Raw genomic sequence first — 13,967 nt, 5'->3', positions numbered from 1 at the left:
AATGTAGAACTAAGAATTAGTTATTTTAAACACAGCATTACTATTCCAGGGTTTTTTTTCTCCTCAAAGTTTTTCAGAACTGAGACCCTAATTGCAAATCCTAGTACAAGCCCAGGACAAAAAGTGACAGTTGTTTCAAACAATAAAGAACTAAGTAAAACCAAAAGACTGGTACAGAGTAATAGGGAAGTACAAGGAAGCAGCTGGAGAAGTACTGGTTAGTTTGATAGATTATTCTGTCTTATAAGGGACATCATTAGTGTCAGGTTCTACACAGGCATCAGAGTGAATGGAAGATGTGCAGAAATCTAATCCTGGGCACATCCACCGAGCCACACATGCTACGGTTTAGGAAGTTTTTTCCATGTACCTGTACTTTATTTGAAATATTAATATGGTTTAATTTTACAAATTTAGGTTCAAACTTCTCCCTTTATCTCAGCCTTCCTGTTGCTCTGGGGGAGCTGTAATTCTTTCCCCTTACAAAGGTCTCACTCCCAAGCACGGTCTCCTTTTCCATAATGTGATACAACCTTTTCCTGAGGCTTTTTGCTTTTTACATTTGTCATTTGTAGATTTGTTATAAACTTTAGAAAAGGCAGCAAGCTGAAGAGGCAGTGCTGTGTGATGGAGCCCAGTGCCCAGCTGAGCCGTGGGGTTTGCTGGGGACAGCCTGGGGCAGGGTGGGCTGGGACCTGCAGCTCCTGTGGGGCACTGAGCTGAGAGGTTACACAGGGAGATATGCCAGCCAAATCATAGTGCCCAGGTTAGATAAAAGCCATCTAGATGGAGCATTTCTACTTTCACAAAACTAAATATCCTTCCCAAGAAGTCTGTGTTTCATGACAAGTTTTAAAACTGAGATTTTTAATCTTAAAAGAAACCAAAACTAGAATTTTCCGTGGGACAGAAATTCATATTTTAGTGATAAAGTGGAGGAAATCATGGAGAGACTGAATGGCTGGGGGTGGGTAGTTGATTTTACTTTCCCAAATGGCAAAGACGTCCTTACACAGGGCACAGGCATAATCCTGAGGACAGTCCTTCTGCCTGTGTGAGCAGCTGCCCTGTGCAGAAGGCTGCATCTAACTCAGGCAAGGTTTTTGAAGCAAACAAAAATTGACCTTAGGGGTCTTTACAGTCAGTTGCCTTCTTTAGCCTTACTGCCTTCTGTTGATACCTTGGCAGCAAAATGGAGAGTTATTTGGTATATTTTCATTTGCAAAATTAAATTTAAAGAGGAGAGAGATAATTTCATAAAGGAAACCATTATAAACAAAAATAGTCCCACTGGGTAACTGGGGGAAGTACGTGTAAATCAATATAAATAACGGCCATGTAAAACCATGATGCTGTGTATTTCTAGTAACCAACCTTCAAAAGAAGATGATGAAAACAAAGGAGGGCAATGATACGTGGATTAGAGAACATAAAATGTGAAGAGGCTGAGAAAGCTGAAGTCATACAGTCCAGTGAAAGAGACGGCTCGGGGGAACATGATCACAGTCTATAAATACCATCAAGGTAACAATAGAAATGAAGGGAGGGAATTATTCACAGTCTTAGAAAATTGTAGGCCAGGGAGCAATGGCCTGAAGCTAAGAAAGAAAAAGTTTAGGTGAGATATTGGGGTGGGGGGGAGGAAGCCCTGACAAAAGAAAGTGACAGGGCATTTTAATAGCTGAACGAGGAAAGTGCCCGGTGTAGCATAACTGCCAGGTTTATGCAACCAGTGAGATGACATATCACTGGAAAAAAGAGAGAGAGGCTTTAATCAGACACACAAGAGCCAGATCAGACTGAAAGAGTACTTCTTGGTCTCACAGGCTGTGCTCCAGGTAATGTCATATAGTGCTACATGGAACTACAAGGCAGAGCTGTTTCTTTGAACTACCCCAGCTGCTTCCTCTGTTGCGCTCTCTTACATATTTCCTTTATCCATCATGCACCCCCTCCTTCCTATCCAAACGTGGATGAATTCCTTGTCATCCCCTCTTACTGAGTTTGGCTCTCCGTCCTGCTGACAGAGGTGTCAGGAGAACTGCAGGAAGAAGGAGCACTTGTTACTGAGGCAAGTCCAGCCAAGAAGGCTGCTGATATGACAGATTATAGAAGGAAATCTCAAAGTCACTTCAGGATGAGGAGCTAGAGATTTGCATGAATAATACCAGTAATCATATAAAAACCCCCTCTCTGTAACACTGAAAAGTTGGAAGAAACCACTGCCTCTGTTCAGGTCACCTCAAAAGCCAACTCTGATTGGTCTCTATTGAAAGAGAAAGATTTCCAGGGCTGAGCGTGACTTTTCGAAGAGAAAGCTTTTCCTGGGGGGAAGGAGTGAGTAAGACCCTATGAGCTCTGGTGGTGGGTCCCCACTGCACAAGCTCTCCCTGCTACTTCTCTTTGCCCTAGAAATGCAAGGGAATGAGGTCAGCCAGGTCTGAGACAGGCTGATATTAATTCTCTAACATGAGAGAGAAAGGTGTTTCTAACGCATACCTAGCACACTTCATAAGGTGTGCTAATAATAAACCACAGCGAGTTCACAGTCCAGAAGATACCCTGGAGGTGGGGTTTGGTTGCTTGGAGCAGCGTGGGAGGAAGCAGGAAGGCTGTTGCTACCCACGGGCACAGGGCTCCTGCTGCAAAATGATACACAATTATCACAGAGCTCGCCGTTGGCTGGCATCTAGTCAAACTCCTGGGTACACAGCAACCAGTACCCAGGGTGGTTTACAGCACAATTACGGAGCTACTGCCAGAATAAATACTCAGTGTACAGCACAAAAACCTCTTATATAGAAACCTTCCATAAATACTGCATGTTGCCCTTTCCCTTGCGGGAACCACAGCAAAGGTACCTGCACACCCTCACTGCTGCTGTCTAAGGGCCTTGCCGCAAAGCTCGCTTGTGGGCATTGCTCCCAGCTTGCCAGAGACGTCTTTTTGCCTGACACCCCTTTCTCGGTGCTTTCTTTACAATCAAGTACCTATGGAGCACTGCTGCATGGCTTCTCGGCCCCTGCCACCCGTGCTTGTGGGACTGGGGGTAAAACAAGAGCTGCAGCACTATGTGCAAAAGCAAATAGGCGATACTAAATGTGAGCCTGCTGCTTCTCTAACACTAGGGCAAAAGCAGCATTGGAGTAGCAACATTGTATCTGAACCAATTTTGTACCATTTTAATAATTTAATTTTACTTGTGTTATTAGCCAAGCAGAAAAGCCTCATGAATCTATGCTGAAGTTCTCCAGTTGAGGGTCAGCACTTTTTAGACCAATCCAGTTGATGAATGTATTGCCAGTGGTATCTTAAGTGATGAGCATCTTGCAGATGGATTTTCCTGGTTTTGTTGGTTTCTTGTTCATGAAGAACTACTTAATGATCCTCTGATGTCTTCACAACAGATAATAGAAGCAGCATTTCAGAAGAAATCTATGTAAAGTCAGGGGTATGACTGGGTTATGGAGAAGGTTCATTTATGGTAAATGCCAGTCACTAAAAATATCAGATGCAATACTGTGAAGACCAGAAGCAATGGAAAGTTTTGCTTTTCTTTGGTTTTATAGCTAAATCTGTATCATTTGCTGTGCTGAAAATCCCTAACAATTACTGGTGAAATAACAAATCTAGAAGACTTTTTAAATCATGATTTTAAAAGTATTTCACATCCAGATAGGTATGTGCAAACAAGTATTTCCAGAAGGTATGTCCTTGAAAAATCTGGAAAGAATAAAGGAACAAAAGAGCTGCAAGGGTCTGCTGCACCTTCCTCAAAGTTGCTTTCCTTCAGTAACTTTGTTAAAACAATCCGCAGTTACATATAGAAGCTCAAATGATCGTATTTCTGAGTAACTATTTAACTGAAGGGAACCACAGTCATTCTAAAGACATATCTCTGTTACAATCTATAATGAATGTAATCTTCAAGGGGCAATAACTTCTCTCAATTACACAATTTTTCTGTTAAAAATGGCATATGTTACTATCTGGGTTGTCAGCTCCTCTGGCCATGGACACACACATTTCTCAGTAAAGCATCTTAGGCACCCCCAGTATGCTATCAATAAGATCAGTAATAATGTTAAAAGATTTTTTTAATCGCATGTTAACATAATCTTTCAAGTTATTTTTTCAGTATAAATACATAGGGCACAACAGCTGTTTGGAGATCTCCAATTAAAGCTGTTTTGTGGCTGTCTCTACAGAAAATGCCTTTGGCTAACATAATTTAAACTTCTTCTGTAAATGCATTTTATGCTTTGAAGTTGGCTAATAATTTCTGTCATTTAAGAACAATGTTCCATGATTTGCTCCTATTAGCAAAAGCGAGAAAATGAGCATTCCCCTTGGCTCCCTGCTCCCCACCTGCCTGTGTGCTGGAGCGCTGGTGATCTGCTGCCCTTGGTTTACCGAGAGCTGCCCCGCTGCTGCGATGGGCTGGGGGGAAGCTGTCGAGGACTCTAGGATGGCATTTTTACAAAGAGTGCAGGCAGCCAGGGGAACTTCAGAGTTAGGTCCCAAGGTCACAGCCAGAATCAGGAAGGAGAACTATAAATTACAAAGCGCTGGACTGCAGCCAAACCCATGGGAAGCTGCGTTTAGCATATCATTCTCTAGGCAGCAGGACGAAACCTTAACTCCCTTTCAGACAGAATTTGAATGAAATTTGTTATAAGACTGAAATATCACCAACTGACTTTTCATGACAACTTGGAAACGGATTACAGCCATGGGGGGAACCCCTTCCAATGAGCCCAAAATGGTGATGAGGATGATGATAGAGCCCTATCAAGTATTCAGGAAAGTCAGATTAATTTCTGTGCTAGTGACATGCTGATATTATAACAAAGACCTTGAATAAACTCCTGACATTAACGTAAACTCAGATTCTACCAGCGTAAACCAAAGGTCAAACAACAAGCTGATTCTAGTATTTTGAAGTAAAAATGCTGCAATGGATATTAATAGAAATGTAGTTAAATGCAGGTAAATGTGATGATTTATTACTTGTAGACCTCCTGTGCAAGGTGCAGAATTAGAACTTTACGTGAGCTACAGGCTTCTTGGGCAGTGTCTCCCATGTGTTAATGAGCATATACGGCGTCTCATGCTGTGGGGGTGTGCGGAGTCCTCCAGAAGCTGCAGCATACGCAAAACAATGTGTGCAGTGCTATTCCAAAGCATTAAAAAAAATACAGTTTTTATGAGAAAACGTTTAATGAAATTTTAAGGTTGAAAAAGTTACTTTAGATTTTAACTGTTGAAAAAAATACAAAAATTAAATGATCCATGTAAATTTTCTGTATCATAAATGTAAAGCCTCTTCATCTCACTGCTGTACCACTAAATCTGAGACCTGTATTTAAATATGTGAGATAATATTATTGTCAGTCTCTGTGGGAAAAGGGGCAGCTTGAAAGCAAATCCCCTCCCCCTTGTCTGCAAAGGAAGAATACTGGCATTAAGTGCTGAGACAGCTGCCATCCTTCCATCTTGGCACTAAGTTAGGTGATGGAAAGCGGTGAAGAGATGCTAGAGAGTTTGGGGAGGGCTGCATAAAAGCAGACAAGAGTAGTAATTTATTGGACAGCAGCTTCCTCAGATGGATTGTACAGCCGTAACTAATAAGTAGATGTGAACCATTTTGTTAGTAACCTATAACTGATTCTTTAAAACACTGTCGCAGGGCTTTGTGACCAGGGAAGGAGCTATTAGCAAGAAACACTAACAGTGTAGTGCGGCTGATCTGAATAGCTGTAGTGAAAAAAAGCCAGAAAAGAAATAAATTAGCTTCTGTAGTTGGAGAGGGGGTTTTTTTGGATGCGAGTGTATTAAAGTATATTTTGGGGGAAAGCTGGAAAAAAGAATCTAAGTATTTGTAAAACATCGTAGAGATGGCAAGGAATGAACTTTCCCTAGAACTGGCAGATTTGGAAATCTGTGTTGGATGGACTAAGTTCTGGAGTGGGAGATGCAAAGATGAAATAATACTTGGTCCTGCTGTGTCTTATATCCCAATGCTGTGATAACCTCCAGATAAACAGGCTTCGGTCACTGCAGATTAGGACAGGATTATCTCTTTTCTTGAGAAACCAGGCAAATACATTTCTGCCACAAGAAAGGAAGGGCTGCGTTCTCTAAGTATTCCTTTCTCTGAGCCTTTGGCATCTGCTAAAATGGAGAAAATAACCACTCAACACAAAGAAGAGATTCACAGCATCCTCCCGTGTATGCGCCTGCAGATTTATACGTTTTATTGACCAGGATGCTACTTTTACAATTTCTTCCTTTATTTTATAGATCTTTTCACAAATGGATTTTGTGATCCCTAAGAAATGAGATGTCCAAAGGTTTACAAAACAACAGTCTTCAGGGGGTTTTGCCAAACGAAAGAGCAACGTGGTTTTTATTCCTCCTTATATGCTAGTCTAACTTCTGATGCACCCTTTAGATTTCTGAATTTATATTACTAATTCAGCTCATACTGATTTATATGCTTTAAGCAGATCAAGCAGCTCATGCAAAAAAAACCTGTTAAAGTATATTAAATAATTATTTATGTAACATCTTTCATTAAAGAACTTAAAAGCAACCGAAAAATTAATTTATCTTCTTTGGGCTAAGTAGTATCCTCATTTCAAGATATAAAAATGAAGGCATATTAAATCAAATATTCAAACATAGGCGCCTAAAGTTTGTCATCTAAACATACATGTCACCAGCTAACTACTGCTTTGATTCTCCCAACTCAGAAGGGGATCATTTTTGCATTTGAGGGTCACACTGAGTAGGATGAGAAACCATCATTTCTCAAACTATTTCTGTGTAGGTATTAAAGGGACCCAAATTTAAAAACCAGGATGTCCCATGGCTCAAATTAGTAACGGTTAAAAAATAAAGTAACTTTTATTTAGCTCCTAGCTGTAAGTGGATGTCAGATTGCAGACATTCAAGTTCAAAAACCACTTGGAAAGTTTATGTGACTGATCCTGCCACCTTTTCCAATGTGAGCAATTACTGATCTCTCAGTGAGTGTCATTTACTTACATTAACTGACTTTCCTGAGTTTGGTTACTGTATGAATGGGGGTTGGAAGGTCAGGCCCTGGGAGATTTTATCATGGTTGTGCTGCTCTTTGGCAGCACTGAAGACAGAGATCAGCCCTCCTGCCTGCCTTCTGTCTTCATCACAGACAGAATCTCCAGCCCCTTCTCCTGGAGCAAGGACTCACACCTCAGAGTGAGTGAGGCTTCTTTCTGATGAAGAGTGAAAGACCATTTACGGATGCTGTGATACGCACTTCAAATTAAGTATTTTAAGGGAGGTGCAATAATTGCCAGGTCTGCATATTTAATGGACCTTGAGCTATAAACATGCTCAAAAAGTGCCTAGTTAATAACAGTTTGACAGTGAATTGGCACTGCTAAGCTCCAATGCATCAAATTAGCATTGATCCACAAAATGTTACTGAAAGGTTTCTTGAATCTGCCAAGTTTTGAAATCCATTCAGGAGAAGAGGGCTTTTCCCCCCACCCCACCTTTTTTCAAAGTCCTTTCTAGTTCCCTACCAGGTGTCCAAGGGCACTCCTTCAGAAATGCTTTAGAAATGTTAATTCTTTTCAAACTTTGTTTTCCATCCTCATTCAGGAGTGATCAATTCCTCTCAGGGTGTTTCTTCAATGTACAACATGAAATCCTCTCCCACTCGCTCTGGGTCGGAGGAGCAGGGATGTGACCGAGCAGTGCCCAGCCGAGGTTCAGCTGGGCTCTGTGCAGATGATGTGTGTTTCATATTCTGGGCTGCAGGTGCTCTGCTGCTTCCAGCGGATGGCTAATAACTTCCAGGTGGGATTTGAAGGAACTGGCACTGCCCCACTACATTCCTCTATGGCTTCGGTCCTGGCAACCTCAACAGCTTCCCCTCTCCCTGCGTGATATTAATACAGCTGCGCTCAGTGGACCCGACTATGCTGGAACACCCTCAATAAACAGGAAAGCTGGCACACTCTGCTCTCTGAAGGGTTCATGACTCTGCTGCAGTTTCAGCTCCGTCTGCCAGCGCTGGGGTTTGTTAACCTTCCTGGCAGCCTGCAAAGCCACTGTGCTCCGGGGCGAGCTGTCAGGGGACTGGCGGAGGCTGGCTGACAGTCTGCCACGAAGGGGAAGAGTTTGAAGGAGGCTTATGCTGCTGGAGGAGGCTCGTCCTGGTTGGTATTAGCTCACTTTGCTTGCATTTTGCTCTATGGATTTTCAATAACTATGATAGAAGAGCATATGTTGAAACAAAAGAATTAAGATATAATGGTGACATTTTTCTCCAGACTTTTTATCTTTGTCTAGGCAGGGATACAAATGGTAGAGTAGGGTTCCAGTGTCTAATCACAGAGCTTTCCTTGAAAATGCACTGTAACAGCTATTGAAATGTTTTGCCAGCAGAATCCATGTAACAGCACCTGTGAGAGAGGCTTGTGACATTGGTTTTTATCCCCTGAAAGAATGGAAATTGGGTGGCTTTCGGAAGAAGGCCATCAAATGGGCTGTTTAATGGTTGCTTACTATTAGGGATGCATGCTGTGGTGTGCTTACCATGAGTGACATGTGCCAGCACCTAATGGCTCCAAAAGTGGCAGTGCCAGACTGGAAGGTTGTCCCCAGCATGGCAGGGAGCGTGCTGCAACGGTGTCCCTCCTTGTTCCAACCATTCTCATCATCCTCCTGCTCTGCTCTTCACCAGTGGGGTCATGGTGTAAAGACAGGGCCCTGCCGTGCCCTGACTTGCTCTTCTCACAGCATGTGCTCCACCGCTGAAGCCACGGCTCCAGGTTTCAGTGGTGGCACTGGGAGTGGAGGCTCTGCCCACAGAACGTCTCCCTGCAGCGAGGCTGCTCCAACTCCCGTTGGACTGCTGTGGTTGTGCCTCTTGGAGATGGAAAATTCCCAGAAATATCCATGGGACCTAATTTATTTGTGCTTGTCCCCACCAGCTCCCACTCAGCATCAGAAACAGAAGGAGGCTGAAGGTGTTGCTCCTGTGGCTCAGCTGAAGCCAGAGAGAAACGTCGGTTGCTGTGTGATGACTAAGGCTCACATGCTTATTACTTCTATCAGTTAGAGCTCTTAATCACTTTGTGCTGTTTCATCCTATAACATGAATTCACTTCAAGCTGTGAAATTCACCATTTTTGCCATGACTAATTTGTGAAATCTGCCACCTTCCTTCATGGTTTGCTTTGTGCCCTAGTTAGGCATCATCTGTCCGATTAGGGAAATCTGCAATTTGTTTCTTGCAGTTGAGGCAGTACAATTTCATTCCACTCCTTTCTCCTCTTTCCACTCAACTGTGATTTCATCACCACTTTTGCCTTTTGATGCAATGGGGATGGAGCAGCACAGAAACCATCTTTGCTGGGTTTGCACACAGCAGGTCCTGGCTTTTTTCCTCTACATAACCTGTGGGTAGGGCTCAATCTTGCACCAGTGGGACTCAGCCTGAGGCTTTAAAGCATGGCTTTGGTGAAAGCCACTTAGGTCTATTATATTATGTTTACCATCTTACTACATTTCTCCCAGCCTGATTGCTGCAATGTTTTGGAAATCATTTCCCACCTGCCTTGCCAGTGCCTTGTTTCACGATACATTCATCTGTTACTCTTTATATTGAACATTGCTGGCATTTCTAAATGCTATAAATGTACCCAGTATACCATAAAAATACACAAGCAGCTGACTGGTCTTGCCTACAAGAAATACTATTAATCTTTCATTTTTCACATGCTCTGGGCAAGATCCAGAAAGTGCTCGAGGAACATCTCATAACTGAATTGGGTCCTAAATTCCGATTCTCACTGTGTCTAAGAATATTTTCCTAAACTCTTAATGTCTTAATTGTTCTCTGAAGACACTGCCAGCTCATCCATCCTTTTACCTATAATTTACACCCTCTTACAAACCCAGTGAAATATTATTTTAGTATTTCTGTCACTGAAATACTGTGATAAATGGTCACCTTTTAAGATCAGTGGGAACAGTGTAATGGATGCACAGGAGAGCTTACTGACTTGCTCTTGCCAAAATGGAGTCCTGCCATGAAGTTCAGAGGGATCATGAGCTGCCCTCGATACTCCTCATGCTTCGAATAGTACTTTTTAATGGTAAAGCTTATGGGTTTACTCTGCTACACAGAGTTTTACGAGATAATGATAGGAGAACAAAAGAAACCCTCCCTCCTAGCTCTACTCATTTTCACCATAACTTTCCTTTCATCTCTCTCTTCCTGTATTCTGCCTTTTTTTTTTTTTAACCAGTTTCAGAGTCTAAGTTAATCACCTCCCTGTCTGAAATGCAATCATGTAAATAAGATCAGCAGCACTGTTTCTATTAACAGATAAATAAATGGACAAATCTCTGAGAATCCCTGGCTGTAATTAACCCTTGATCAGAAACCTGGAGGAGGAGGTTCAGGAATGTCCCACGTGCGCTTTTGTCACTTTGTCTAGGTATCGGATAATGTACAGGCCTGATCCTGCTTCTGCTCATACGGTTGATCTTTGAATGACTCTGAGAGGAGGATTATGCTTGGTGCTCAGCACCCCATGCTCTTCTCTGTATCTCCTGTGTTCAGCACGGGAGTCTTACAGCCGTACTAGCCCAAGCTATTTACTTACCACCACTGTGGACTAATCAGATGGCAATAAAAGCTTTTACTGTACCATCCTGTTTGTGATCAGCAGAAACATAAAAAGCATGTTAGCAAATTGATTTTTGGCATTAATTGTGAGCAAAGAGCATTATACTGAGTACGGATAGGTTGGGTTTTTTTCAGGCAGAAAAATTCTATTTTTATATTTTAAAAGTGATTCTGGAAGATGCTGAGCTAAGCCCAACGGATATACTTTTCAAATACCATAAGGCAAAGAGTAGTTACTGAATCTCCTCAGTCTTATTAGCTTACATAAACATAAAAATTTGAATAATGTTTAAAAAGCTAAACTCTCCAGATAATCCATAATCAGTAAATGTTCATTACTGAGATGTAGCGAATATGCATGAGATTTCCCCGGTGGCATTTTGGTTACATGATTTAAAAGGCGTAGCAAAACCCTCCTCCACGCAGCGCCAGGCAAAAACTTCCACAGGCTCCAAAGGTCACTCAGCCGTAGCTCGGACCTTCCTGGTCCCCTTCAGGAACAAGCAGGAGAAAATCAGAATTCACTGTCTCGTTTTACAGCTCTGGTGATTTATAAATAAATCATTCCCACATGATGATTGATGTCTCCATATAAATAATTAAGTCTTGACCTTATGTTATGACACCTGCTAAATTTTTTGGCACTTGAAACCAGCGCTCAGGAGAGATCCTTGGCATTGGATAAATAAAGGTGGGACTAGATTCAAGGCAGAGGGGGAGACAGGTTTTTGTTTACCCTCATTTTGTTCTGTTTGATTCCATCAGCTAATTGATGATGATGATTGTTATTAATCTCCGTTGCTGTCTATGGATTTAATTCCTGCCTGTGATTGCTGTTTGAAAGTTTGCTCCATTAAAAGCAGACTTTGATTAGATTTTCAGTAGCCACAGTTTCCCAGAGCCTCCTCCAAATCGCTGTGTAACCTAGCCCAGGCACTTTACACCTATTTTTGTTTGTGATTTACTTCGCTCAGTGGCAGAGCTCCAGTAGCCTGGGTGACACTGTCATTCTGCTCAACCAGGCTAGGTAGCAGGTGTCAGCAAAAGTTTAATTTGGAAGCTCATGAATTCAAAAGAAGAGCTTAACGGTTATCCCCAACACAGTGAGCTGCTGTGGCCTGCTCCTGGAAAAGAGAAAATCCCGGGGACATGAAAGGAATTGATGAGACACCAGGCATCTGACAAAATGAAACCTTCTCGGGATAAACTGGGGATAGCTTTTTCATCAAATGGTGAGCATCGTTAATAAACAAAATGGATTTAGCAACTGCATTTCTGATTTTCACTTCTGAGACCATTCGGGTTTACCATTCATCCTCTCTCCCTGGTACTGTATATACAGCCTATTCTCTGAAGAGCTGCAACTTTTAGATCTTGCAATAAAATAGCAGCATTTCAGGGTAAGTGTCTAACATAAAAAAATGAGCATCTCTGGGTTTTTTTAAGTATGTTAATCTGCACACACCACAAGTCAGCTACAGCCAGAAAGCGACATTATAATACAATTATAATAAGAGGGCTTTCCTAACTCCTCAAAAGGCTTAAAAAAAAAAAAATAACCACACAGCTACGACTGGGTATCGCGCTGTTCCGGGCTCCTTCCACAGCCCCCAGCGGGAATCCCAGATGGCAGCGAGGTGCCCGGGCTGTCCGGTCGCCCAGCACTAGCCCACCGCTGCTAACAGGCTCGCACAGAATTCTTTGCTGTACGCTTGCCGTGTGTTGAGCGTGTCCGTTCCTGAGGGTGGAGGGAGCTGTAGGGTGGCACTGCAGCTCCGAGTCGCCAGCGGCACCGGGCAGCGGCGTGCGGGACTTGCCGAGAGGCGCACCCACGGCAGAACAGCGCCTGAAGCAAAGCCCCGCACCCCACTGACCAGCTCCGGAGGTGAGGAGGTGCCTTCACCCCCGCACCTGCCCGCGCACAGCCTGAACTCCGGCTGAGCTGGATTTCCAGTCCAGGGAGACGCCGGCATTTATCACTAGTTTGCTTTGGATCCCGGGATTTTCGCTACGGAAACCCCAGCCAGACCCGCACCCGCGAGCAGTCAGCCCGGCTGCGGTGCCGGCTCCATCCCCCCCTCCCTCCCCTCAAGTCGGGGTCCCGCTGCCGGCGCCCCGCGAAGCCCCGCGCTGAGTGGCGCTGGGCCGGCCCCGCCCGGCTGCGGCGGGGGGCACCCGGGGGGGGCCCGGGACCGCACCGCGGCCGCCGCACCTGCCCCTCCGCCCCAATTACGGCCGCTGCTAATGACGGCGCCGCCCGCCCCGCCCCGGGGTGAGGGGGTCGCGCTGCCGGGGCGGGACACACGCACGACGCGGGACGAGGGGCTCCAGCGCGGCTCCGCCGCAAGTTTGGGCACTTTCCCGAAGTGGTTGCGGGGAAAAGTTGGGGAGCGGCCAGGGAATGCGGGGGGGTAGCGGGGTCGCAGCCCTGCCGGGGAGGGGGTGGGGGGGTGTCTCGCCACTGACCTGCGCCGCGGCCGCGCCGCCTCCCCGCGCTCAGCGCATCCTCCGCGCCGCTCCCGCCCGTCGCCGCCGCTCTGCGCGCCGCAGCCGCGGCTCCGCGCCGGCGACCCTCGGGCGGGGAGGAGAGAGCGAAGCGGGACAGCCCGCCCGGAGACGGGAGGCCGCCGCCCCCCTCCCCGCCTCCCGCCCCCCCCACTGCCCCCCCCGCCGCCGCGCCCCGGCCCCGGCCCCGCTCCGCCCGGCTCGGCGGCAGCGCAGCCCCCGCCCCGCCCCGCGCCCCGCCGCGCCCCGCTGCGCACCTCCGGGAGCAGGTGCGGCGGCCTCCGGCGGGCAGCGCAGCCCGGCCCTGCTGCGCCCTCGGCGCATCATCCCTCGCCGCGGCACCGGGAGAGCGCGGGCGGGGCCGGGGCCGGGGCCGGGGCCGCCCTTCCAGGGGTGCCGTTCGCTTCTCAAGTTTGACACGTTTGCGCGGCGCCGGCCGCCCCCCCGGCCGCCTTCAAGGCTGCTGAATTATGCATTGTCTGAAGGGCAGATTACCGCCGTGCGGAACGGGGGGCTGCCGAAAGAAGTGTCTCTGTGTGTGTGTGTGTGTGTGTGTGTGTGTGCGCGCGCACAGGCGCGCACACGGCCCCTGCCGGGAGGCTGCATCGGGAGCCGGTGACCGAAATGTTGCAGCCCCCGAGTGGGAAGTTGCGGGGGGAAGGTCCCGGGCAGGGCGCTGGGGAAGCCCCCGCTGCCCCGTGTCTTTTGGGAGGAGCGGGGCAGGGAGGCTCTTTTCATACCCTCAGTGTGGGTCCAGGAGCGCATCCCCTCC

The 13,967-nt window shown here is 46.0% G+C and overlaps 1 protein-coding gene across 1 annotated transcript in view; it reads right to left on the bottom strand.

Moving 5' to 3' along the window:
* The window catches only part of CHST8 (carbohydrate sulfotransferase 8), a 193,596-nt gene extending 180,328 nt beyond the window's left edge, over window positions 1–13,268 (bottom strand). The window contains exon 1 of the mRNA XM_074913384.1: window positions 13,157–13,268. The gene's annotated coding sequence lies outside the window, so the exon portion shown is untranslated. The remainder of the gene's footprint in view (window positions 1–13,156) is intronic.
* Window positions 13,269–13,967: the final 699 nt, after the last annotated feature.

Source organism: Athene noctua, chromosome 9 (genome assembly GCF_965140245.1).
Source record: "Athene noctua chromosome 9, bAthNoc1.hap1.1, whole genome shotgun sequence".
Classification (NCBI taxonomy): Eukaryota; Metazoa; Chordata; class Aves; order Strigiformes; family Strigidae; genus Athene; species Athene noctua.
Note: the sequence above shows the minus strand (reverse complement) of the source record. Positions and strands in the feature narration are given on the sequence as shown.